Source organism: Lissotriton helveticus, chromosome 3_1 (assembly GCF_964261635.1).
Source record: "Lissotriton helveticus chromosome 3_1, aLisHel1.1, whole genome shotgun sequence".
In the NCBI taxonomy this organism is placed as follows: Eukaryota; Metazoa; Chordata; class Amphibia; order Caudata; family Salamandridae; genus Lissotriton; species Lissotriton helveticus.
The window spans coordinates 1330413500-1330441063 of record NC_136061.1 but is presented as its reverse complement, the minus strand read 5'-3'; the positions used below and the strand labels follow the sequence as shown (position 1 = coordinate 1330441063).

General features: G+C 43.3%; 1 protein-coding gene across 4 annotated transcripts in view; it reads right to left on the bottom strand.

The window, feature by feature from the left end:
• Positions 1 to 27564, bottom strand: part of KCNJ1 (potassium inwardly rectifying channel subfamily J member 1) — a 661201-nt gene that overhangs the window by 596284 nt on the left and 37353 nt on the right. The window contains exon 1 of one of the 4 annotated variants that reach the window (XM_078683900.1): positions 1386 to 2538. The exons of 2 other annotated variants lie outside the window; for them this stretch is intronic. The gene's annotated coding sequence lies outside the window, so the exon portion shown is untranslated. Of the gene's footprint in view, positions 1 to 1385; positions 2539 to 27564 lie in introns of those variants that run through there. One more of the 4 variants, XM_078683902.1, reaches the window with a different exon arrangement.

Sequence of the window (27564 nt, the reverse complement as noted above, 5' to 3'; positions counted from 1 at the left end):
ACAAGATGAGAGCCCCACCAGGAGAAGACTCACTGCTGCTCAGCCCATCACCAACCGACTCTCTCACACAAGAACATTCCATTCACCAACATTCTCTCACACAGAAACCCAGGCTGAGCAGCAGTATAACACATCTCCTTCCTTTAAGGGAATACAAAAACTCTCAGAACAGTATCAGAACAAATGCAAGAAATAAATAACTTAACTTAGTTCTGAAAAGTAGCATGAAAAATTAAAGGTGGAGAATTTGTTTAGAAAGAATAAAATAGATAGAAAGAGACACAGGAATGCACCATCTCCCTTCTCATCACAACACACCCCACACTCCCACACCAAAGACTACCAACAAACCAAAGCATCAAAATCATGCAAGCTGGCCAGGCAAACATGAAGAAAGTACAAGAGTGCCATCAACAAGGTGAAGGAGAAGACTGAACAAAGAAGCAAAGGGAAAAAAACAAAGAAAGGGTGAAAGCAGCCGCAGAAAGAACAAGGAACAGAAAAACTGCCTTTCACCCAAAATCCACACCAAAAACAGCAAAACGCATAGGTGGTGAGCTCACAACAAAAAGGAAAGCAAAAGAAGAGAAGAAGCAAACTACATAAAAACACTATCCCCAACACAAGCTGGGGTGGAATGTGTGGGCAGACACCGCACGACACAATGCAACACACCGAAAATGCAGAACTCCCCCCCAGCGCAAACTGGGGTGTGATGTGTAGAAAACACTCTACATGGAATCAAAGCAGGCGTTCAACATTTCACTTAACACGTAAAGAACTCCCCCCAACACAAACTGGGGTGGGATGTATGGGAACGCCACACGGCACAAAGCAAGAATAAGGGTAGAGAAGAAACAATAAATCTGAATGGGGCTAAAAGAGTTGCCCCAAAAGGTACTCTGGAAACGTGCGAGGATGAAAAAAAAGGAACCAGAATCATGAACGCAGCACAAAACCCCCTGCATAACATCATAAACAGCTAAGGAAATACTTTCTGAAACAAAAACACAATACACAGCACCTGTATAAAAAAAAACACAATTTCATCCAGAGTGCAAGTAGACACTGAGTTGACTCCTTGAAGTGCTTGTAGAACACCAGGGAAAGTTCATAAAATAGATAGTGAGGAAGGGTTGCTGATCGAAGGGTCACTGGGAAGGGGAAGGCAAATGAGCCAAAAGTGTGCACACGGGAAAGATGGCTTAAATGAAACTGCAGGTACGACCTAGAGTTAATCTTTTGAAAAGCAGTACATAGAGTGAAACAAAAGAAAATACACTATCTGCCAAACGCTGTCCAATGCAAGGATGCTAAGACGCACTATTTTGCAGATCAAGAAGAAAACAACGCAGTAATTGACGAAAGGAAACTGAGAAATGTACCTGTGATTTCTTGCTGCTGCAGGACAACGACATTGCCAATAACTTTATTGTGAGGCACCGAAAATAAAAACATGGTTGGTAGGACATGTATTAAGCTTGGAGCTGCATATGATCTCCTGGAACACTCCAAACGCAAGTTAGAGAGACCCACTGGTGACGCCGTGCCAGATAACTCATGTCGTGTCTATGCTGCAGAACATCCCTCTGCAGCCCTGAGATGCGTAGAGTCAGCAAGGATGCTACGTCACAAAAGATCCTCGAGGAGTAATGCGTGGACAGCAACAGGTAATGTTGCACGCACTGCAATGTCTCAGCAAGTTGATTTGAAAAGGGTGTGCGCGCTCCGAACAGCGCATTCCCAACGGCCCACACACCCGACCAGTGCTCAACTTCCAAAAATTAAACCACAGGCCAAAGGTGACTCACCAAGGATCCTGGGAAACCTCCGAGATGGCGCTCTCCAGATGCTATTGCTGGTTCAAAGATAAACGGCAAACACAGACTCCAAAATAGAAGACAGCAGAGTCCCCAGTAAACAATTTGTAGACCGGTGGTATGAGATCAAATGCCCTACACTGCATGCTGTCCAGGTCTGGGTCAATCAGCAAGGATCACAGTGTAAAGTAGGTGTCTGAGTAAAGCAGACCTGTGGGTAATTTGGCAGTAGTAAAATACAAGGAGGCTGGAACTACTTAATCCTATGGGAAACTCCACTTAAGGGAGGCACTGTCCCAATGTAGCAGGACAGGGACAACTTGAACCAAGACAGCAAGGCAGGGAGAAATAAGGTCCAGCAGGAAATGGCACTTTAACATGGCGACAAGGGAAGCAGTTCCAAAGCAGGAGGGTGGAGGGAGAGAAAGTCCAAAATAAACTGGCACTTACAAATTGGGGCGACTGATGGCGTGGTGACTGGTGGGGCTCTGTGGGCCAGATTCTTCAAGTTCCACTTCAATTTCTTCAGCTTCAATAAAGTTACTTCAAGCTTGGCAGTTTCAGTGCAATCGGGTGGCACACGCAGGTTCTTCCTTCTCAAATCGTCGCGAAAATGTCGTAAATAAAGGCAGACTGGTCCCTGTAGTTTCTTATGTAGATTTATTGAGGTAAGATGTTACAAGATGAGAGCCCCACCAGGAGCAGCCTCACTGCTGCTCAGCCCATCACCAACTGACTCACACACATGAACATTCCATTCACCAACATTCTCTCACACAGACACCCAGGCTGAGCAGCAGTATAACAATATTAAAATAGGGCAAACTATAAATTACGTTTTGTTAGATATCAGAGTAAAATAAAACTTATAAAATATTTTACTGTGTAGGCCTTGTCAGCTTTTCCCTGAACAGGAAAAGATTAAATTAAAATCATTGTTCCCTTCCACTGCTTGGGGAAATTATAAAAAAATAATACTTCAAAGTAATTTCCTACCTACATTTCAAAATCTGAATTAATGGTGAAATCAGATCTTTGATAATATAAGTGAAAAATTTGCTTTTTAAAAATCTACCTTAGGCTACCTAAGTCAGAACCGGCTTAACACGAGCTCTGCTACTCAGCAGACTTCCGGAGCTAGAATACACATCCTTAGCTTTGAGAGAGAACAACTCTGTCTGAGAGGACAATAGCCAGCCTTGTTGCCAAGAAAGAGCATATGCGTGTTCACTGTTGTCAACGTAGGGGGGATATACTATGTGGGAGTGGACAAGAACATTCAGCAGAGCAAAGGCAACTTTAGAACTATCTTTTGATTTGAATATGCAGCAATGGTATCTCCTAGTCATTCCCCGTAATACTCCCTGACAGCCAGGCTCCAGTCACAACAGGTAAGATAACCAGTTTGGTCCTATCAGATGGAAGGAGAGATCATCTAAATAGTGGAGTGACCAAGAAGCTGGAAACAGGCCTGCCTAGTGGCAGCTGTGTTCTGCCATGTTGAAACAGTGGCTCGTGTAATTGTGCATTAAGGCAAAGAGAACATTCTGCAAAAGGGGGAAAATAGCTAGGATTGGATGTTAAAATTTCTCCAATCACCAGCTAATGCATTCGATTATTCTGGCACTTCTACCTCCACCTCCTCAGAACATTCAGGGACTGGGAAGATTCCATCTAAAGCAGAAGGCCCTGCTGGAAGAAGACTCCTGGCTCCTGCTGGAAGAAGAGTACTTGTTAAAAGACTAAAGGACTGCAGAAGGACTCCTGATTGCAAGAGTACGTGGCTAACCACAGAGGACATAGCCCTGCAGGACAACTGGCTGGAGCCCAGGGGCCCACCCTGGGGAGCCAAGGACTGCAGGTCTGACTAGGAGGAACTTTCCAGCACTTTCAAAAAGTTAGGGCTCAGTCGCTTATTCAAACTCTGGAGGACCGGGACAAGGTGCTAAGACTTAGAGTGCTACTGCAAGTAAAGATACTTAAATAATAACACCCTCCCTGAAATGTTACTTTAAAACTATTCCCACTACGCTAATTTTAAAACCGGCGGAGCAGACTTCTTTTTGGGACTCAAATAAGGTGCTTAGTACTCCTCCCACTTCCAATACTTTTCTACCACTTACGGACGATATAGAGTCACTAGCTTCAAAGATGGTTTATAAAGTAGATGAAAGTTCAGTAGCCGAAGGTGTGGCAACAGTGGCAGAAAAGTTGGAAGTATCGGAGGTGGGTCAAAGCCACTGGGATAACCATGCAGAGACATCACGAGAAAAAGTGGTTACAGATGTATTGCAGATTGGACAAACTGTAGACAACTTGAATAAACTCGGAGGAGTGCATGCACAGGTTGTCAAAACTACAAGTTGCAACATGGGAAGCCAAGGTCAGACAAATTCATTAGTCGATATGCTACAAGCCTTTGCTAAAGAGATGAGAGATAGGTTTTCTACGTCTGAGACAAATCAAGTGGATATTAAAAATGTGTGCGAGAAATTGGAGTGCAAAATGGATTCATTAGCTGCCAGAACAATGGCCCTGGAACTCACTAACTGATTTAACAAATCAGGTAGATGAGAAAACAAAGACTATAATGAAATTAAGAGAAAAAGATTTAGAAACACTAGACAAACTAGAGTCGCTAGAAAATTCTCAAAGGAGAAATATTCGCTTGCTCAAAATACCCGAGGGAGACAACATAAAAGAGTACGTAGTAAAACTAATAAAACAAGCGACACAAGTAGAGTGTACAGAGGAGGTTTTGAGGGCAGATATCCAAAGGGTGCATAGGGATCCTTTTACGCTAAAGGCAAACAAAACGAGACCTAGGAAAATTTTAGTACACTTCTTGACTTACAGTTTGAAAGAAGAGATATGTAATAAAGCACTAAAATTAAATTCCCCGATTGTTGAAGATATGGTATTTCAGATAAGATCGGATGTTTCGGCCATCACGGCTTCTAGACAATGGGAACTGGGAAAATTACTGGATCCTTTTAACAAACTGGGAGCAACAGCGCAATTAAAATTTCCAGCATCCCTGAAAGTGATGTACAATAACCAAATGAGAGTATTCAGAAGAGTAGAAGATGCAGAGTTTTTTCTACAATCTATATCAGGAGGAGTACAACAGGGGGGTAGAAAGAGGATAGAGTGATACAACATATATATTTTTTGGACAAGTCAGGATGAGATTGTAAACTGGAGTATTAAGCTCTTGGCCTAGAAATGGGGTCCCGTAGGCCTAGGTGAGGCTATGGAAAAGAAAAGGGGGGTTCTCTGGGAATGGGTTCACTTAAAGGGGTGGGTGAGCACAGGGTGGGGAGCAGAGGGAGAAAATAAGAAAAATATATCCAAATCGCCAGATTGTTAGTATAGAAGGTAATTAAAAATAATTCAGCTATTTCTCTGGAGACCAATAATTTTCAAACCTTTTAAATCACCAAGATCTTGCGGCTCATATCTCCCCCATCTCTCTGCTCAATATTGATAATAAGATCTTCGCAAAAATGTTGGCAGAGAGATTAAATGGGATATCAGATTGCCTCCTCCATAAAGATCAGAAAGGACTTGTTAATGGAAGAGGCATAAGAGATCTTACGTATAACTTGATTGGGACAATTGATATGGCAACTGTATATAGAACTCCATTAGCTATAAGAACATTAGATGCCACAAAGGCATTTGACAGAGTGAATGGGGCTTACCTAAAATTTAAACTAAAAGAATGCAATTTTGGTAATAACTTTAGTAGAACAGTTTCTCTCATATATCAGGCTCCTACAGCAAAAATGTTGGTGAATGGTAACTCATCCGCCCCGGTAAGAATTCAGAAAAGCACCAGGCAGGTATGTCCTCTATCCCCTTTGCTTTTTAATTTATATATGGAACCTTTGGCGGACAAGATCAGACAAAATCATGGGATACAGCCATTCAAGTTTAAGAACTGGGAAAAGAAAGTTGCGCTATATGCGGATGAAATAATGATTTATACATCTAATTTGAATATCTCAATCCCATCGAAGAGGCAAAGAAGTTTGGGAGAGTTTCGGGGTATGAAATAAATGCAACAAAAACGGAGCATACGGCTTGGAATTTTGGCAGTTGCACTTATCCAACAAAAAAGGTGATTAGGTATCTAGGAATTTTGATTACCCAAAACATAGATAAGATTACAGAGCTGAACCTTCAAAAGATTACGAAATACATAAACAATTCTTTAATGAGTTGGTCTTACCTACCTCTGACTTTAGTTGGCAGAGTGAATTTAATAAAAATGATGCTGCTGCCAAAACTAATTTTTATATTGCAAAATATTCCTTTGTTATTTAATGAAAAAAGCTTGAGGGTGCTCCAGTCGCAATTGAACACTTTTGTCTGGGCCTCGAAAGCAAGCCGTATTTCATGGCAGAAATTAAGTAGGAAAAAAAACAGGCGGGGCGGGGGGCTATGCTTAGCAGACTTAGTTTTATACGACAGAACCTATGCATTGAGGGCAGGAAAAACCCTTCTTGATACTCCAGATGGCTCGGATGTGGGTGTAATGTTTAAAGAGATGCTCTTGGGTGTTGAGAATGGGAGTCAAGGTTTTTTATATAAATGTGGGGACCCAAGATTCTTCAAAAAGGTTTTTTAAAAACACTAAGTAGTTGTGCCAGTATTGGGCCAAGGTCAGGAAAACTTTGAAAATCAGCTATTTTAGTTCTCTTTCCCCTATTTGGAATTCTCCAGGATCGCCAGAGTGGACTGGAGACTCTTTGTCTATTCCCTTGATCGACGCAGGTATTTTGCATTGGGGACAGCTAATATCGGAAGGGTCGTTATCTTGGGATGAGCTGAACTTACTTACAAGCAACAGACTCGAAATTCAAGTACTGGTACTGGTAAATGAAAAGTTGGTATCAAAATATCGGGACAAAGGTGGGCTTTCAAAATGAACTAGAAAATATGTTATGGAGGAAAATTGGGAATAAAAAGAAGGAGATATCGATACTGGATCAAGGAGAATTTAAATTACCTATGGAGTTATGGGGAGAGAGCTTGCCTGGATGCCACTTTGAAGATATATGGCAAGCCTCTCACGACATTTTATATTCTACGGTAAAACCTGCAAATTTAAGGAGGAATCATATTTTCTGTGTTGACATGGTGAATTGGTCGCCGCAAAAGCTTTCAGAATTCTCGAAAGGTTTACCGCATGATTGTCCCAAGTGCCTTCTTATTGATGGGGATGATGTTCATATGTTTCTAACTTGTCCCAAGCTTCAACAATTTTGGGCACAGATAAAAAAGGTTCGGAAAATATTTTTGGTTGGGCTATTCAGGTAAGCACAGTTTTAGTATTTTTTGGATTGTGTCTTGATTATAAATCCTTGTCCAGATGGGAAAATAAGTTGTGTTTATATTTAATTTTGCTTGCAAGAAGAGAAATTTGCAAAAGTGGATAAAGATATTTCTCCTACCTTTTTAGATTGGGTGATTTCTATCAAATATATAATGAAGATGGATAGAGTCAAATTACAGAGGCACAATAATAGGGATAATAGAATAGATTTTTGGGGACCATGCGAGAAATGGTTAAAAACTCTTAATTCATAAAAGAAAATAATCAGTCCGATGATTAAGCCTTTACATTTGATTTACTTCATCACTCTAGATCTGTTAGATCTGTAGGGTGCCCAGGATTATACAGAGCAAACATGCAGAGAGGTTCTGTGTAAAGCCTTTTCCATTCAGATACAGAGCTTCCCTGATGGTGCTATTCGAGAGGGAGGCCACAGGAGTTCATCCAACAGCTCAGAAATATCTAATGGCGAAGGAGGATAAAAAAAATATTTTTTTTAAATATTGGAAAAAAAAAAGGTGCTAAGACTTGTCAGTCAGTCAGTCAAATATCTTTATACAGTTTATATGCAAACCATAAAATCCCAGCCTGCCTTCTCTCGTTAGACGCGGAAAAGGCGTTCGACCAGGTGGACTGGTCCTTCCTAAGGGCGGTGCTACATAAGATAGGGCTCAGCCAGAAGATGATCACTAGGATCATGGCGCCGTACCTTGCGCCACGGGCCAGGATCCGAGTCAACGGGCAGCTCACGGAGCCGTTCAACATCGGTAGGGGAACCAGACAGGGCTGCCCGCTCTCGCCCCTATTATTTGCCCTGGCAATAGAGCCTCTAGCGGATATGGTTCGCCGGACCCCTAACATCCATAGTATCCCCCTAGGCGGCCAAGACCACAAAGTAGCACTCTTTGCAGGTGACCTTATCCTTACACTCACAAAGCCACGAGAATCCCAGCCGGCAGTGCACTCAGCGCTGTGCCTTTTTCAGCGTGTCTCTGGCCTGAGACTCAACCACAATAAGTCCTGGGCCCTCAACCTTACCATCCCGAAGACAGAAATTCCTCATCTGGAGCAGATATCCCCCTATCAGTGGACGGCCCACCATATCCGATATCTTGGCCTCCAGCTAACCCCCTCGCTGGACGACTGGATGCAAGTCAACTGGAGGGAATACCGACGATCGGTCCTTGAGGATCTGCGGCGGTGGAAGCTGCTCGTGCCGTCAATGCTTGGCAGAATCAATGCAATTAAGATATCCATTCTACCCCAATCTTATATTTATTCCAGTGTCTCCCCACTCCCATACCGCAGCATAACATAAGAGGTTTGCAGCGTGACCTTACCAAACTTCATCTGGGGGGGAGGAGGCCCCGCTTCTCCCAAGCTCTTCTGTTGGCGCCACGAGATCGGGGGGGACTGGCCTGTCCTAACCTGGTGGAGTACTATTGGGCAGCGCATCTTCATTTTATAGTAGAATGGGGCGTAACTGAGAGCGAGAAGGGGTGGTTACACATGGACAGAGCTGTGACTGGGCACACCATCTGGGATGTGGCGTGGAAATCTAAGACGGGGCATTCTCCGAGTGCATACTTGGCGGTGCCCACGAAAACGGTGCTGGAGATCTGGGACAAAATAGCTGTACGCAAGGGCCTCACGACCTTCCCCTCGCCACCCCCCCCAAATGAGGGGAATCCGAGCTTCCCTCCGGCCCATCGCACTAGGGCCTTCCAGAAGTGGTCACAGGGCAACTGTTGAGTACTTACGGATTTATTTGATGGGGGCTCTCTTAAGACCTTCGCTCACTGCAGGGAGGAATTCCGAGTACCGCCCGAGGCTGGGATGCCATATGCTCAACTGAAGCATTGGGTGTTGGCAGATGACACATATCAGGCAGCCACGGGCGCTTTCACTCCTTTCGAGCGGCTAGCTTGCTCCTTTACTGAATCGAAGGGCCTGATCTAAAAAATCTGTCAGATCCTACAGCACCCTCACACGCCACCCTCCCATCCTGTGATGTATTCCTATAGGTTCTGTATCAATCCCCCTATTCCTGACCCTATTCTGGTTAACAAGTTAACTAGCAGCCATCCCATGAGGCAGAAAACCCCCATGATGCAGGAACCGTTATCTGATAAAGCCACACTACGGCACAGGAACGTGTTATCTGATTAGGTCATAACGCTTGCCATCTAATTAGACAAGCGATATTCCTCCAGCCCCTGATAAGGCATACGGAGTTCTCAAAACAAATCAAACCTATGACAGACCTGGGAAAAACCCTGCGGCCATTGTTTTGATTTCACCGAGAACTTCAGCAAAAGAATGTGCTAACGACCAGGTCGTATGACATCCTTATTGACGTATCTATGTCCATCCTTACGTCAATCTCGGCACCTTAAAGGTATAAATATTACCGATATTGCCCTATGCAAACACACGCGGTGGTGACGAGATCGGAGCAGCCAGACTTGCCGAAGCCCAGAGCAGAGCAGATCCCGCTGGCGCAGCCCCGCCTTCCTGACGCGCTGAGAACGAGACGCTGCTTTCTCCTGCCGAGAAATCCAGCTCCGGCGCTTCCGGGTAGCCCTCGCAGGCAGCCTGGGATATCGAGACCAGAGACGAGAGATACCATCCCTCATTCATCCTAGATTCCAGGTACAGAACTGAATAACCCCTTGCAGAGAATTCTTTAGTCAGTCACTTGGCAAAACAAACTTAACTTAAACTTTAACTTTCTATTCCCGCCCACGTATTAGGCTTAGGTCAGGTACACGGGGTAGGCGTAGTTAGAAACACCAGTTGAGTACGATTAGTCAAATGTAAATGTGTATGTATTCATTTTATCCATTTTAAACCTTCATATGGCTTAGAAACCATATCAATGTTTTTACAGTATTATTTTATACTTCTGCTTTTATTGTATGCACTTTACTTAACCATAAGTATTGCAATAATATCGATCCATTTCTCTTGTACGAGAAAAGAGACTGATCAATAAATAACATCTTTTATTGAACACGCCCGTCTCTTCCTTTTCTCTACAATCTGGTGAGACTAAGAATGCACGTACTGACTGAGTAAAATAAGTCGTCTTTTGTTTTCACACGACTCTAGAGATACACTCTTGATTAGGGGAGAGCAAAGTTGTCATGTTCTATGGTTGTCAGAAACTAAATCCCTTCTTGTCTATCCAGGGAGGTTCAACTCCCCCTTGCCTATTCGAGAAAGTTTCTAGTGAACTCTGAGCTAGCTGGCAAAACCCAAAACTTTAAGTCTAATATCGACAGTAGTAGAACTAGTTAACGTCTGGTCTAGGCCTATACTATTGAAGGTATTATTCCAATGCGCAGAGCCTATTGGGATAATAGGAACTACACTACATGGCGCCCAACGCGTTTGGAAGGGCGATAAAACTAACGTAAGACATTTAAAGTAACTCAGTCGTGCTTTTTCACTCAGACCCCTTTTTCCCATAATACTCCAAAGACGTCTGGAGTGGGTGAAAGGTAATATCCGCCAAACCTCGCAGGAGGAAACTCCTATGTATGGTCCTTGGTTTAGTCAACGTTGAAGGATACACTGTTCCAAAATATTGTGCATCTAATCTTTGTTTCCATAAGAAACCTGATCTGCAAACAAACTAAAGATCCTTCCTGTCGGTAAAATGGTAGACAGTGATGAAGAAAGAGAGACAGTTAGAATAGCAACTGAACTCGCAGCAGCTGATAATGCACTGCAAGACGCTGACCAGGATATAATACTCATCCCGGTCATCAAAAGGAAATCTATAACCTTAAAACTTATAGAAAATGGACTGACACCTAGAGGTGGCACAGTCATATTCGTGATTGAGGCACACGAATATCGGCAGACAGAGGTATATTATTCATGGATACATTTTCCAGCAGCAAATGCTGTAACAAAGTACTTCCACTATTACAAAACAGAGGACCCTCCTAATGAGTACACTCCTTTCGAGGAGGTGGAAGTACCACTTAAATTTCAAGAGCATCTGCTCTTATTTAATGGCGCCCTAAAACATAATAATCACATCACCAGGCTCGGTCCATTAGGTAGACCAGGAGCAACGTGGCCGGTTCTAGCCGGTTACACACCACATCCAGACATCGATGGGATGTCTGCAGCAGAGCTTTTAACACAGCTAAAACAATTAATAAAATTACATAGACAATTAGTCCAATATGTGATGCGGACTTCAAAAATTCAACCAGCAATTAAAATTCCACAGCTGACCCCTCACCAAGGGAACACAAATAAAATTACACCACAGAACATACAGTCCTGCCTAGGTAAAGTACCAGCTAAACGGGAACAAATACCATTCTGGTTAGCACAAAAAATCACCCAAATAGAGGCGGTGTTTCCAGACACCACCCCGTTAGAAAAACACAGGATTCTGACTATCTGTCTTCCAATGGGAATCTCACCACACGTGGAGGACTGTGACACTTGGGGTACAGTCTTTGCTTCCATCTACACAAAAACGCACGGTGTTCCATCCATTTCGGTAATACCAGATGTGCTAAAACAAATTCAAGACGAATACGGTCCAGAACCCGCTTTAACTCTTGGTATGAAATTACTAAAAGACTTCAAGCAGGTCCACAACTGATTGAAAGTCCTGATAAAATATTTTTTAATAATAATTCAACATCACAAAAAAAGAGCTGGGATGGAAACAAACAATCCAATCCTAAAGAAAAGAAATTCCAGTCCAGAGGAAGGTCTCCTAGGCGGAGAGAAAAATCTCCGAACCAAAGACACAGGTCACCCCAAAGTGACCCCTCTGGGAAAAGATATAACCTTAGAAATAGGGATAATATAAAGAAGCCTGATAGATATCAAGATTTTGATACACGTCCCTCTCAATCTTTTCAGACTTCCTCGCAGAAAGAAGAGGACGATCAGAACAAAGAGAAGAGCACGCCAAGTCCAAAGACAAGGAACCTGCTCATCTAAAAAAGAAATTACAATTTCCAAAAAAGAAGGTAGCCAGTATCAAGGTAGTTAACAATGCCGAGAATACTGAGGACACAAAAACGGATAGCACCAGAGAGCAGATATTTGTCTGCATTCTCAATAAATGGCACTCAAAAACAATTCTGTCGGTTAGCCCAGGGGTACAAGAATAGCCCAGGGGTATTCTCAGCGAGAGTAACAGAATTACTACAAACATATGATGACGAAGCATTATCTTATGTCGACGACATATACTTAACAGATGATGACTTGGATACTCACTTGAAGAGAGTGAACACCATAATACTTGGGTTCGCAGCAGAGGGTTACAAATTCAACTTTAAAAAATCCAGAATTGCCCATCTAACAGTCCTGTTCTTAGGATATGAATTATCAAGTGAAGGCAAAAGCCTGGCTAACAATTTCCTAGAGAAATGTGCCGTACTCCAAGCACCTAGAACACTAAAAAACCTACAGTCAATTCTAGGCTTCCTAAATTTCGGAAGAACATACATTGCAAATTACGCAGAAAGGGTCAAACCCCTTTATGATCTAATAAAACCAGATTTTAAAAGAACCAATTGGACTCAAATACACACAGAAATTTTGAGATCCTGACAAACAGACATGTTAATTAAAACAAAATTAGAAACACGTGATAACACACGCAATCTTGTGATTCGAGTCATCCCAGGAAGATGCGGATTCACATACCTGACCTCTAATGAGGGAGAAAAGGTACCAATTGCATTCAAATCACACTTGTACACAGAAGCTGAAAAGAAATTCAACATTAAAGAAAACATTGTTCATGCAGTTCAAACCACAATAGCTAGAGAAAAAGATAAAGCTGACGGTAGACACATCACAGTCAGAACAGCAGAATCAGCCTTTGAGGCATTAACAACACCTTGTAATTTACCAACAATAACATTGAATCCGGAATGGATACAATGGGTGAATTCAATTACAACGGACAAAGTATACTACTACTTTGATCCAGAACTAAAGGAATTGAAAAATCTAGAATATGAAAGAACATTCCCTCTGCCTATCGACATTCTGCCCTTACGACAATACGCTTGTGTAATCTATACAGACGGACATGCTCAACCCTCCGTTTGGGGAGAACAAGCATACAACCCAACATGTGAGATTACAAAAGAAGTGTGGCGCGGAGGTAAACTAAGACCTCTATTAACAAAAACACACTCAGTAGAAACTAATTCAGAACAACAGACTGAAATATTAGCATTGAAAATGGCGCTAGATAATGCGGATCGCGAATTCCCTACACTTATAGTGTCCGATTCATATTACTGCGTCAAATCATATAACATCGATAACAACGATTTGCAGACATGGATTCAAAACGGTTACAAAGATGACACAGGTGCAACAATAAAGCAAAAACTGCTTTGGGAACAAATAGCTCTTTTACAAAAAGAACTACCAAAGACTCACGTGACACACTCACTGAGTCATCAGCGTGATGGCGTTCACGTTGCAGGGAATTCATTGGCTGAGACAGCCACAGCGGTAGCAACTAAATCGGCTTCCGTAGCTCGAAAAAAGCATACAGTGAAGTATATTGACGGTGAAACAGTGCTGGCGGTGAAAACGTCATCAAAAGGCGACTGCTCAGCGCTACCGATCAACTATCCACTCAATTATACATACATAATAGATGCAAACTCCGTCACTTTTGCTCGAATCCCTGGAGTGGGGGATAGAGTGATTCCAAACATGGACAGGAGAAACTTGTTAATAGCAGACGCACATATGGGCGAGGGTCTCAGACACCTCAAACTAAAAGATTCTCTGGTAGAATTACAATCAAGGTACTGGTGGCCAGGCATGAGCCTGCATCATACCATTTTTGTAAAGAACTGCCCAAACTGTAACAGAAATCGCAGTGGTGGGAGAAACGGTGTAATACCGTGTCGTTTCACTCCAGAAAAGATCAACAGTAAAAAGCAAAGCGTCCGATTAACATATACAGGCTAGTTTCCACTTATAATGTAGATCATCAGCACTCGGCTGACGTCTGGACTGTTATACAAAGATTTGCGAGTCTAAATGGCATATACGCTAAGAGCATGCTACGTTTGACCTTTGTTTTCAATCTGGCCCTCCAGCCTGAGGGGAAACATGGCCAAATGAGCATAGCACAGCGGGAATCTTCTCACTTCCTTCCTGAGGGATACGGGATGGTGTAAAGAAAAAACCAAGGCATAAAGCTATCTATAACAGAAAGGATATTAGGTTCGGGAGCTGGGTGGGTCAAACATCTAATAAGTGTCCAACGTAGTCTAAATAACCTGCCAAGAAATTCTCTGAGGGGATTCAGTCCGTACGAATTATTGTTTGGAACTAGGATGTTAGTCTTAGATCTCGACAGTCAGACTTCAGTGGTGAAGGAAAAAAGCTTTGATATCAAAGACCGTTTGGCTATTTTGCAGGACTTAAACGAAACAAGAAAAGACCTGAGCAACATAAAGTTGAAACAACAGCCAACAACCACTGAAGAACCACCACCTGTCCCAGCAAGACCTGTCTGGATTCCAAAAGTCGGGGATCTAGTCAGAGAAAAGATCGCGGTAAAGAAGGAATTTGGGCCTTCTTACAGAAAAGCAGTTCCTGTCTTGTCTGTCAACGGGACAAGATCAGTTGTACTACCGCCGCTTGCTGGTAAAAAGGAGAACCGAGTTGTATCCATCGACCTGGTAAAACCACAACATGTGGCCGATAACAAATAGTAGGCCAAGTGGACTCCCGAGAAGTAGTAGAACACCAAGATTTGCTACTAACACAGAGGTTCAATCTAAGAGGCTAATCACATTCGAAACGCCTACAGAACCGCAACAAGGACTATGCAACAATGCAATGGAACTTAGACCTCTGAAAACCCAAATAAAAACATTTAGCAGAGACACACCAATCTATAATGAAGTAACAAACGACTATGCAAGAAACAGTAATCCTGAAGCAATTGGAACAATTGATAGAACTGCATCCGGCTACTTCATAAACTTCGATGATTCCTCTGAAGGCTTCACTGAATCAAAAACACAGCCATCAACAAAAACCTTTAAAGATAAAGTTAAAGTACTTTTGAAACAACTGAAAGAAACATATCTAATTTCTCCATGGATTGAATTTTGGGTGGGTTTTGGTGCATTTATCCTCATACTTTGGCTCATCATGGTACTACCTTTGGGACGCTTCATTGAGGGAAAATATGCTAAAATGGACACAGCAAGTCAGAAAATCAACTTGATCCTCAAACCACACACATCTTCACACGTCGAAAAAAGAGAACTTTCTTCAGTCAACTTCACAGCCAATCCTATACCGGGTGGGGTAGCATGGGACGAAACTGACTACGAAATTTATGGTCCGGTCGAAATCCTGAAATATCCACACCAAATTAAGATCTCGTTGAGTGACTTTGTAAAACCAAGCTCATTTGCTGATGATTGGGACTTTGAAAGTATAAATAATATGATGTCTGACTTAGTAATGTCTGCTAAATTTACCAAACATGATTATTTGCAGGGTTCAACAAATTATGATAGTATGTACTGTTATAACCACTATGGTAACCATTTTCTACATAGATCTGCACAACCTAGAAATGTTTTAAATTATAATCAATGGGAACATTGTGCAACCCCTCCAAAAGGAAGCTCAAGAACCGTTTATGACAAATATTCATACTTTTCAGGTTTTAACACAAGTAATGCCGAAACATTTTATTTCAAATTGTCGAATAAGACAGGGACAAAGACCATGATAACAAACACGAAATTGATATATTCAGACTCATTCTTTGAACAAATGAATACTTTTGGTTTTGATTATTGGGACAAAAATGTTGAAGTAAAAAGTGTTTGGGGTACAAAAGAATGGCAAGTACAGGGTATAGAATTTTTGTTTAGAGCCTGCATGATCCCAGAACAAATTATATTTTTAAATGACACTGTTCAACAAACTACCTGTCTTGGCTTAGCCAAAATCAAAGACTTAAATAAACGTCTATTCCAAAACCAACAATGAACAGCAATAGCTCCACAGATGAAGAGATAGACGTAAATTATGTATTAAACCAAAACAGAACACATCCTGATTGGAAAAAGTGGTTGATCTGGCCCACAGATACTAATAACTGTCAAGACAGATTCCTGAACAAAACACAGGGGTTCAAAATGACCAGGCCAGACCCTAGATATTCCCAAAGACAACACCCAGGAATAATAACCACCTACAGTGTGGGCAAATTATGCCTTCAGTGGCTACAGACTTCCACACTGGCAGAAATTAAGCAACACCTAACTTTACTTACTGATGGTGCTGACTTGCGTGATTTCATTATGGGACCGCGCAAACAGCGTCAGAAACGTTTCATAGCAGCCTCTGTATATGCAGCATACAACGAGGCCTGGAAGGTGACTCAAATTGAGACAGCAGAAAGAATACGGGAAATTGACCGTATTAATTTGGAAAAATCACTTTCTGTAGTGACAATGGGTTAATGACTCTGTCCTCCAGAATTTTTTCTCTGGACAGCATTGTGTCTTCAGCAATCGACATATTATCGCAAGACTTACTATTGTTACAACACGGTCAGTCTCAATTGCGTTCTATTGTACAGCTTGGCTGGACGTTACAAAATCTGCGTTCAGGCTATGTGCCTTGGCGTTTAATCAACACAACGTCACTATTCAATATCTTTAACCTTACTGATAAACAAATCAGTATGGCACAAAAGGGTGCTGATTATACAATCCTGAGCATTGAGAAACTCGAGAGATTATCAGTGACAATGTCAGAACGACCTGTCAGTGAATGGATAATACATGGGATAATTAATATTCCAATATCTACCTTCAGGTTTCAATACTGCCAAAAATATATACAGGCTGGCATGTACGAAAAATTGGGAAAGGGGTACATTAAAACAACATGGAACTTGCCCTATTCACATGCATGTGTCAGTAATAAAGGACAGAAAGTGTTTCTTAGTGGCAATAATTGTGCAATGTCACTGAGCGGTACACTTCTGTGTAATGGAATTAGTTTGCATGGAGCCTGTGAAGGGAACTCAAATAACCTTTCATGTCACCAGCTAGGCGCACCTGCAACAGAGATAGAACCATTCTTTCAAAGACTCTAGAATGGGAGTTACATTCTAATTGTCAAGGTCAAGTGCTGTGGACGCTTATTGTTCCCCAGCTCCCTTCCAGACAGGGAGGCAAGGGCATGGCCCAACTTGAAAATTACTTCTATTCGAATAGATACTTTAAGCAGAATGAAAACAGTGCTTCTTCAGACGCCGACCAGACTCACGTCATCAAAAGAAACGTATGATCTCCTAGTCGCAAGGACGACTGCAGAGATTCACTCCTTATTATCAACTAATTCCCCCATACATTTCGCAGAAATCCTGAATGAAATCTTAAATATTTCTGATACCAGTGGAGTCTCAAAAGTAATTAAGACAGTATTTTCGATGGCATTAACACCATTCAAAGCCATACTGGGTATTTTTCCAGATTTCGTCCATTCGAATTTTGGCGGACTTCCCCTCATTTTAGGACTAATTGCAGGAATCCTATTCTTAGTCCTTATATTTCGTTATGGCAAACCATGTCACAGACAAAACACCTGCGACAAGGGAAGAAACGATCCTAGCCATTGGATACCGGGACCGGATATCAAAAATCCTGGGACTATCCCGGCTTAGAGACCTGAACATGACTTGGTTTCTTTCATTTCGACCTATGTGGCATCGATGTGTTTTACCTGTATTAAGGTGCTTGCTATGCGGAGAAGAATGCGTGTTAGACACCTGTCTGACTCTACAATCAGATGCGCCAATGGATGCAGAAACATTGTTGAGTCCAATAAAGGCTCATGCTTTGTGCTGCCCTCAACGGCTACCAATCCTGATGACGGCATTCGTGGAAGCTTCACCACTACGATTAAGGGGTAGTGAAGTTCAAGATGAAAGCAGCATTGATCAGGTACGACCTTCTGTCAGCAATACTAATCAAAACGCCAATGGAAACAATCATGCACACGAATGCATGGTTACATCTTTTTCCGAGTTAGTGGAACTCTCCCAGGAAGCTGTTGACAGCTTTTTCGACAGTCTAAATGATATAATGTTCTCACCAGAGCAGAAATAGAGACTTTTTGAGCAAGCTCGCACACGGCGTTCCCTGAATTTGACCTTCAACTAGAATAGCAAAATACCATGAACAATTTTCCCTCCAGTTCACGGACAGCAATTTTTTTTCAGCAGCCCCAAAATATTTTTACGAATTTTTCGGGACACTTATTTTCTGCTTAAAGTAAGAACTATTCTCAGAGAACTAAAATTTCTATTTTCAGATACTTTATAGACATTAGCTGCCCGCTGGTATGTTCATAATTATTTTATTCTGTGATGGAATGGTCTCGAAACTTTTTTCTGTATTAAGAGCCATTTCATGTGTAAATTCTCATATACGAATTAGTGATAATGTATAGATATGCGTGATTACTTTAGCATTATTCTACAGCTTGAGTGCATATATTACATGTGACTGTTTTTTCCGTATATTTGATAATTTCAAAATATATTTATGTATTTTGGGGTGGTAAGATATACACGATACTCTACAGTATGTTTTACTATGCATAGATTCGTAAATATGTCCATAGTTAGCGTGGAGTGGGTGTGATGTATTCCTATAGGTTCTGTATCGATCCCCCTATTCCTGACCCTATTCTGGTTAACAAGTTAACTAGCAGCCATCCCATGAGGCAGAAAACCCCCATGATGCAGGAACCGTTATCTGATAAAGCCACACTACGGCACAGGAACGTGTTATCTGATTAGGTCATAACGCTTGCCATCTAACTAGACAAGCGATATTCCTCCAGCCCCTGATAAGGCATACGGAGTTCTCAAAACAAATCAAACCTATGACAGACCTGGGAAAAACCCTGCGGCCATTGTTTTGATTTCACCGAGAACTTCAGCAAAAGAATGTGCTAACGACCAGGTCGTATGACATCCTTATTGACGTATCTATGTCCATCCTTACGTCAATCTCGGCACCTTAAAGGTATAAATATTACCGATATTGCCCTATGCAAACACACGCGGTGGTGACGAGATCGGAGCAGCCAGACTTGCCGAAGCCCAGAGCAGATCCCGCTGGCGCAGCCCCGCCTTCCTGACGCGCTGAGAACGAGACGCTGCTTTCTCCTGCCGAGAAATCCAGCTCCGGCGCTTCCGGGTAGCCCTCGCAGGCAGCCTGGGATATCGAGACCAGAGACGAGAGATACCATCCCTCATTCATCCTAGATTCCAGGTACAGAACTGAATAACCCCTTGCAGAGAATTCTTTAGTCAGTCACTTGGCAAAACAAACTTAACTTAAACTGTAACTTTCTATTCCCGCCCACGTATTAGGCTTAGGTCAGGTACACGGGGTAGGCGTAGTTAGAAACACCAGTTGAGTACGATTAGTCAAATGTAAATGTGTATGTATTCATTTTATCCATTTTAAACCTTCATATGGCTTAGAAACCATATCAATGTTTTTACAGTATTATTTTATACTTCTGCTTTTATTGTATGCACTTTACTTAACCATAAGTATTGCAATAATATCGATCCATTTCTCTTGTACGAGAAAAGAGACTGATCAATAAATAACATCTTTTATTGAACACGCCCGTCTCTTCCTTTTCTCTACAATCTGGTGAGACTAAGAATGCACGTACTGACTGAGTAAAATAAGTTGTCTTTTGTTTTCACACGACTCTAGAGATACACTCTTGATTAGGGGAGAGCAAAGTTGTCATGTTCTATGGTTGTCAGAAACTAAATCCCTTCTTGTCTATCCAGGGAGGTTCAACTCCTCCTTGCCTATTCGAGAAAGTTTCTAGTGAACTCTGAGCTAGCTGGCAAAACCCAAAACTTTAAGTCTAATATCGACAGTAATAGACCTAGTTAACGTCTGGTCTAGGCCTATACTATTGAAGGTATTATTCCAATGCGCAGAGCCTATTGGGATAATAGGAACTACACTACAATCCGTACCAGCAGCGTTGGCACTCCATCTCAGACACAGACATCACCTCGGCACAGTGGTGCCGTCTGTGGTGAGACATACCCAAAATATATCATAGCATACCACAACAGGAGAATGCATATAAAATAATGACCCAGTGGTATTACACGCCACAGCGTCTACACAAAATTTTCCCGGCCTCTTCCCCTGAGTGCTGGAGGTGTCGGTCTGCGACTGGAGATTTTCTACACATATGGTGGACCTGCTCTTCGCTGACCCTCTTCTGGAAGGAGGTCTTAAGCCACATCAGAGGGGTACTGGGGTTTCCTCTGCCTGAAGCCACTAGCACGCTACTACTGGGTGTCAAACCTGCTGGCCTGAAGGCTCTAACCCGGAGCGACTGGACATTGGCGCTTGAAATGCTAGGGGCAGCTAAGCAGCTCATTGCTTTATATTGGAAAAAGACGGAAGCGCCGCCCATTGCTGCGTGGTTTTGTGCGACTCTGGCATGTCATAACAAAGGAACTCTTCACAGCTATATTACAGGCTCGCGACACGCGCTTTAAGGCGGTGTGGCAACCCCTGGTGAAATATTTATGTGCAGTAGAACATGCGCGACACATGCCTCCCAAGCTCCGGGCCCTACGGCTAGTAGAAGACGCTGTGGTCCCCCCTGAACCGGGCAGGCTGCTACCATAGAAGCCCCAGTGCATGAGGCCTAGAACAATGTAGGTGCTATAAGATGGCCAGCTGACCGGCGCGCTGCGCTCCCCCTTCCCCCCCACCCTCTTCGATGCACTCTGCGCCCTCTTTCTTTTCTAGTCTTATCACCTTACTTATTCCTACTGTCTAGTCTGATCTGCTGTCATCCCTTTTGACACTCTGTTGAAGTTCGGGCCCCATTGGTCTAATTGTTCTAACCTTTCTGGTTTACTGGTTACATTTGGTCCTAGGGACTGGGCTATCTCAAGCAGTGACTGCCCGGCGTACATTGGGTAACATATGACGAGGCCGGCCCGGTTGGGTTGTAGGCGAAACGCGGTGTACAATGTTGTTGAGTACGAGAACTTTCAATGTTATTTATTGCATCATGTCCTGACGCGGCCGGCCCTGAGCGGGTTGTAGGCTTAACGCTGTGTAACAGTCAGTTTCTTGCTTACTCCCTATTTCGGGGGTGAAATAAAAAAGATTTGACCTTAAAAAAAATCCATAGGGATAAAAGAACAAGGTCCTCCAAGGTGCTTAGCACAGCTTTGGGTTGGCTGGTGCTATGTGTGAGCTAGATGTCTGGTTCATAATTCTTCTGGCCACTATGTCAAAAAATGTAGTTAATCTGCAGTTTAGCTGAGTCTCCTCGGGGTTAAAACGCAGCATCACAGCCTGCCTGCAAGTTGTTATGCCCTTCTGGTTCCATAGGGCCCGGAGTAGGGATCATCTTATGTCCATAAGGTTTGAGCAGATGCAAATTATATGGATGAGATCCTCTTTTCCCGATAAGCAGAGTCGACAGCAGCTTGCTGAGCTTCCCCTTTTCCAAGGTGCCAGGTGCGGTAGTATAGGTATAATTCTGAGGCGCATATTTAAGAATTTAGTTTTTGGTTGACCGTGTGAGGCCCATTTTTAGATATTCTTGTGGTTTCAGGGTGTTATAGTCTTTCAACACGACCCATCCATGGGCCCTCTTGGCCAGGGTGGCTTTATCCTCTGTGGATGAAATCAACTTGGTTACTTTCATTACCACTTTTTTAAAGGTTTCAAGATCAGTTGATGACTCCCAGAGGTTTGTTAGATCCAAGATCTCCTTGTGGCTTACCAAGAAAATAGAAGAGCTTGGAGCCCGACCACTGCTTACCATTGGTTGGTTTTTCTTTTCACTCATTTTCGTGCTTGTTATTCAAGTCTCACCTTGTTAATCTTGCGTTTGTCCCTTCCATGAAACATTGCCTTTTTACAAACTTTTGACTGACTAGCATCGCTGCTTCCACTGCTTTCTTTTCAAGAATAACTTTTTTTCTTTTATGTGAAGCTTTCCATTAAAGTGTGTGGACAGACTCAGGGCCTGAAGTTGATCTTGTAACCTGACAATCACACAGTAATGTGACTGATCAAAAATAGAACAACAAAATCCTGCTGGCAACCTAGCTGCTCAGGCACATTGTCAATTGTGGGTGAACTAGGCAGCCAGTTGAGGCATCCCCCAAGCATAGATAACTCAATTGTGGAGGTCTTTTCTTGCTTTCAGTGAGGCAGATTCAGGCAATTAGTGACGCATATATATGAAATGGCTCCTTTACCCATGGAACTCTGAAACCGTGTGTGCCTGCCTTGATTATCCAGCAATGGCATCTAAATGCTATAAATACCTGCCATCTTTCGGGCATGTCACAGGATCTCAGGGTGGGTCCATTGATAGAAATGGTGTTAGAAAGGTTTAATTTATAGGGCTGCAATGGAAATAAATCTAAATCTTGGATATATGTAAATGTGGTGGCTGGAAGTGTTATAAAGAATATGAAAGTCTAGAGTTAGGCAGCTATCCATTATTACCACCTTTCTGCAGGGTCACCCCAGATTTCTGTCCTACTCTGTTTTTTTCTGAGCTTTTTGTTGGCTTTTAGGACTTTTTCTGAGAGAGTTGGCAGTCCCCTCATGGAAGTCCTGGTGTGTCAAGCACCTGTTCAACCTCAGGGTACAGACTTTGTACTAAGAGGTCAGTTTCAGGATACCACCCCCTGCGAAGGTGGGAATGAGAATGGAAATACGATCCCCAACTTCCAGGACTGTTGCTGCCACTCAAAGAAACCTCAGAAGTCAGGGACTCCTCAGGAGCAAGTATGAAAATCATTTCCAGTCCCAAGGCTGGAAGAGAGGCCTGCCCAAGGGCCCTGGTTGGAGCCTCCACCTGGTGGTGAGTGTCCCTGAGACTGGCTCTTTGCACTGACAGCGATCGATGGCCTCTGTTGGCTGTTGTCCTTATGAGCAGAGCTTTTCATAGGTTAGAGAGAGAAGTCTGATCTAAACATCACCCTGTTGGCCATGGTGGTAATAGCAATGCCCTGGTATGCATCTGTGACTAAAATAAGGTTAGGGGTCTACAGGTGAAGAGAAGTGTTCCTATAGTGTAGCTCAGGAGAGTGTTGATAGAATGCTCCAACTAGATTCAGAAGGGCATAGAAATAAGAATCACCAACGCAGAAAAGGGACATTATACACGTTCTATCACCTGAGACGGGGAAGCCAATCAAGGTATTAAGACGTCTACCATAGCTTTTGGCTGGAGAGAGGTCATGTTAAACTTTGCTCTTTCTGCAGGGTCACTGCAGATTTTTGCCTTGCTCGGCCTCCCTTTGCAGAACTCGTTTGTGTTCACTTTAATAACTCTTTTTTTCCTGCTAACCAGTGGTAAAGTGCTAGTTCTCTCTCCTTTAAACATGGTAAAATTGGCCTACACCTGATTGGTAAATTTAATCTACTTGCACAACCCTAATATATGGTACTGCAAGTACCCAGGGCCTGTAAATTAAATACGAGTAGTGGGCGGCAGAACAAATTGTGCCACCTGTGAGAAGTTGGCCCGGTATATGCTGTCCACTATTATAGTGGGCACCTTCTACCAGTACAAACAACCCTTATTGATGATTAGGTTAAAGACAACCTTTATTGAAAGCTATTCTAGTGGTAGCGATGGAGAGTAGCCTTCAGGCTAAGTCTCGAAGGAATGTAAAGCAGCTCGTTTTCCGAGATCAGAACCTCCTGAATGACCAAATGAAAAGAGAACCACACAAGGAATATATAAAATATATGTATTTTTAACTAAACGCTCTCTACTAACCTCTTCATAAGATTAGAGAGCAAAGCACACAATATTAAATCACTAGAATGACAGTAAATAACAGAAAACACAGCGGGCTCCAGGGGGAGACCGAACCATATACTAAGAAAGTGGTATAACAACCACAACTTGACTAGACACATTGCCTAGAGCACATAGAATCACTCAGACCCCAAGGAACTACCCAAAGTAGTGACACAGGGGACCAACGGAGGACGGGTGCAGTGTGAGAACACAGGTGTGAGCTCCATACAACTCTATGGGAAAGTCACAGTTGGAATTTTAAAGATTAAGGACTCTTCAGAGAGGACTTTGAGCAAACCCTTTCAAAAAATAGAAGGTTCTAAGTCCAGCGCCCTTGTGAGTAACAGAGTACCTGTGGACCTAACCCAGGGAAGCCGGGTGTAATGGTATCAATTGATGTCGGGAATCTTTGTAATTTTCAATGGCGTGATGCGGAAAAGTGCTTCTGCTGGGAAGATGCAAAGTGTCCGGTGGAATCCAAGCCTGGATTTTAGGTGAGAACCTGAAAGCAGAGGGGACAGAGTCTGGGTCACTTCAGGGTGACCAGGGGCTCGATAGACAAATGCCAACCGATGTCAGGTGCTTCAGGTGAGTTGACAGGATGCTTTACTCTACAGCCACAGGGACCAGAAGATTTCGACGATTGAATTGAAATCGTTTTTTATAAAGCGCAATAGTTACCCGCGGGCGTCCTAGCGCTAATAATTAACAAGTGTGTATGAGGAGGGGACTATGTTTATCTACTGAACAGGAAAGTTTTCAATTTTTTCCGAAAGGGAAGAAGATTGGGCTCTGAGCGGAGCGAGAGGGTAAGGGAATTCCAAAGTCTGGCTGAGTTCACAGAGAAGGTTCGCCCTCCGCATCTCGCTCTTTGGAACCTGGGGTTGCTCACTCGGAAGGCATGTGCCGACCTAAGCTGTCTGGTGGGAATATATGGATTAACCAGGGCGTGATTTAAAACTGCTCCTTTCTTCCAAAAAGCACGGTGAGCAATACACAGGCTTTTGAACTCGATTCTTTCCCTAATGAGTAACCAGTGAAGGTCTTTAAGTTCATTTTTCACGGGTTGACGACGAGGGATGCCCAGGAGAGTGCGTGCGGCACAGTTTTGGATTACCTGGAGTTTTTTGAGGGTTGTTTGAGGTGCTCCAAGGTAGAGGGCTTTCCCAAAATCCAGCCGAGAGAGAATAAGGCCCTGAATCATGATCTGTTTTGCCTTTAGAGGGAGGAGTGGAAGGATTTTGCGGATAAGCCTAAGGATACCTAGGCAGGTAGCTGATAGTATTACTGCCTGGCAATTGAATGCGAGTGTTTTATCCATCCAGATTCCCAGGCTTTTAATGGTATCCTTAAGTTCTGGGGCTGAGCCCAATGAAGGTGGCCAGATGGAGTCGATGAATTTTAACGGGGAGTTACCTAGTATCATTAACTCCGTCTTGTCTCCATTTAACTTTAAATATGACTGAGTCATCCAGGCACAGACTGCTTCCATACGATGACTAAAGTCCAGAGGTGAGCTGTCCCTCGAAGGATTTAGAGTGCTGGGGGGGTCAGTGTTCGGATGTAACACCAACAAACCTTGGCAACTGCAACCCATGGGGTCAGAGGAAATCAGCTTCGGTGAGGACCAGCAAGGTCCTGGGAACTCTTCAGCAACGGAGAGTCAGGGCACGTCTGGGGAAACCAGGAGAGCCCACGGAAAGTTAAAGTTACCTTCACAGGGACTCACAGGCCAATGGACCAAGGATCACAAAGGGACCTCAAGATGAATCACGAAATACCAGCCCACGGAACAATCGTGGCATGTAGGCCAGAAATCTTCAATGGAAACAGTGCTCTGGGTTAGGATTACAAGTAGCCTAAAGCACAGCCTCAGGGGTCACCGAAAAGCATATGCTGCTGCAAAAGTACACGTGCACAGTGGTTTGGGTTACACTGTCCCCACAAGAGATGCGAGACACAGAATTGCTGAGAGCGCAGATCAACATCAGAGACATTGGGAACCCACCTCATGTGTTGCAGAAATCTTCAGAGTCCTCAGGAGCTTCGGAGATGCAAACCGGTCAGATGCGTTTGGGTGCCTGCCTTGCAGGGGAGTAACTCCTATACTCCAAGGGAGATTCTTCAGTCATCCAGCATAGTGTAGATCGTTAAGTACTTGGATTCTGTAGCAGAGTTTAGTCCAGGTAAAATCCTGTAGTCAGGGGTATGTGAGAAGTTGGCATGATGTATGATGTTCACTATTCTAGTGAGCACCTTGTATCAGTCCAAACAATCTTTTATGGTGGTGGTTGTAAGTCAACCTTATAGACAAGCTATCCTAGGGGTAGCATGGACTAAGCAGTCTTAGGCTTAACTCAAGAGGGCATGTGAAGTCAGCTGTTTTACCATATGCAATCCTGTAATATCAAATGAAAGGACACCACACAAGTTATATATTATAAAAATATATGTATTTTAAAGAGAAAGCAGATAGCCTGGGACCCTGATTAGCAAGATCCCAGGCCAACTAAGTCGAAAACCAGCTAAACACAAGGCAAAAAAATCTGGGGTAACCATAGTCAGGTATCCACCCTCCTACACAGGGGTTCCTACTTTATACCCAAGGAAGGGGTGGGACAAACTCTGAGGACCCACCTGAGGGAAGGTCAGGACAGAGGGGTGGCTACACCCATGTCCTTTGTTCAGTTTCGCGCCACAGCAGGAGCAAATGGCTCCTGCAACTGGTTTGAGCTGGACTATGCACAGGGACACCAAATGTGCCCCCAGTGCAGGCATTAAAGCACTGTCAGAGTGCACCCACCCAGCCCCAATACACTAAAGCATGTCTGGGAGGTGGTTACACTTCCCTGTGACAGGAAGCCTATGGTTAAGCCTTCCCCTGCTCAAGCTTGGCTCAGCAGCAGGAGGGCAGACTCGGGTCTGTGGCTGGCAGCATCGATTTTGTGATGCCTAGGTCGAGAAAGCTGGTAACGGGTGTACCGATGTGTCACATATGTCCCTTGAGGAGTGTGGAGTCATACCTCACCGCCAGTTACTGGCGGGGAGGTTCAATTCCAAGGTGTTTGACACCAAACACGACATGTTTCCATGCAGCCATTTTAAAGTTAGCATTTATCGCGAGGTTATAATGCACTTAAAAGTATATGGTTGGCTGCATCACAAACAACTCCAGAGAATAGGTTCCGAAGGCTGCAGAGGGGCTCTGCTCATGCATGGGCACCCTCTCATATAAAACCCAGCACCCTGCCTTCAGGATTGATTAGGCCGGCCATCCGGGTGACTGATAGGTTTATATGTGCAGTGACATAGCGTAGGTATAGTGAACCTATATCTAAGTAAGGTGTGCATGCACAACCTTACCCAGGCTGAGTAGCAGACCTGTGTTGTCAGTTTGAGTGGTCTCTCAGGGGTGGCACAATACATGCTGCTGCCCCTGGGAGGCCTCTGGGGTACCTATACCCTGAGTACATAGTATACCATATACTAGGGACTTATAAG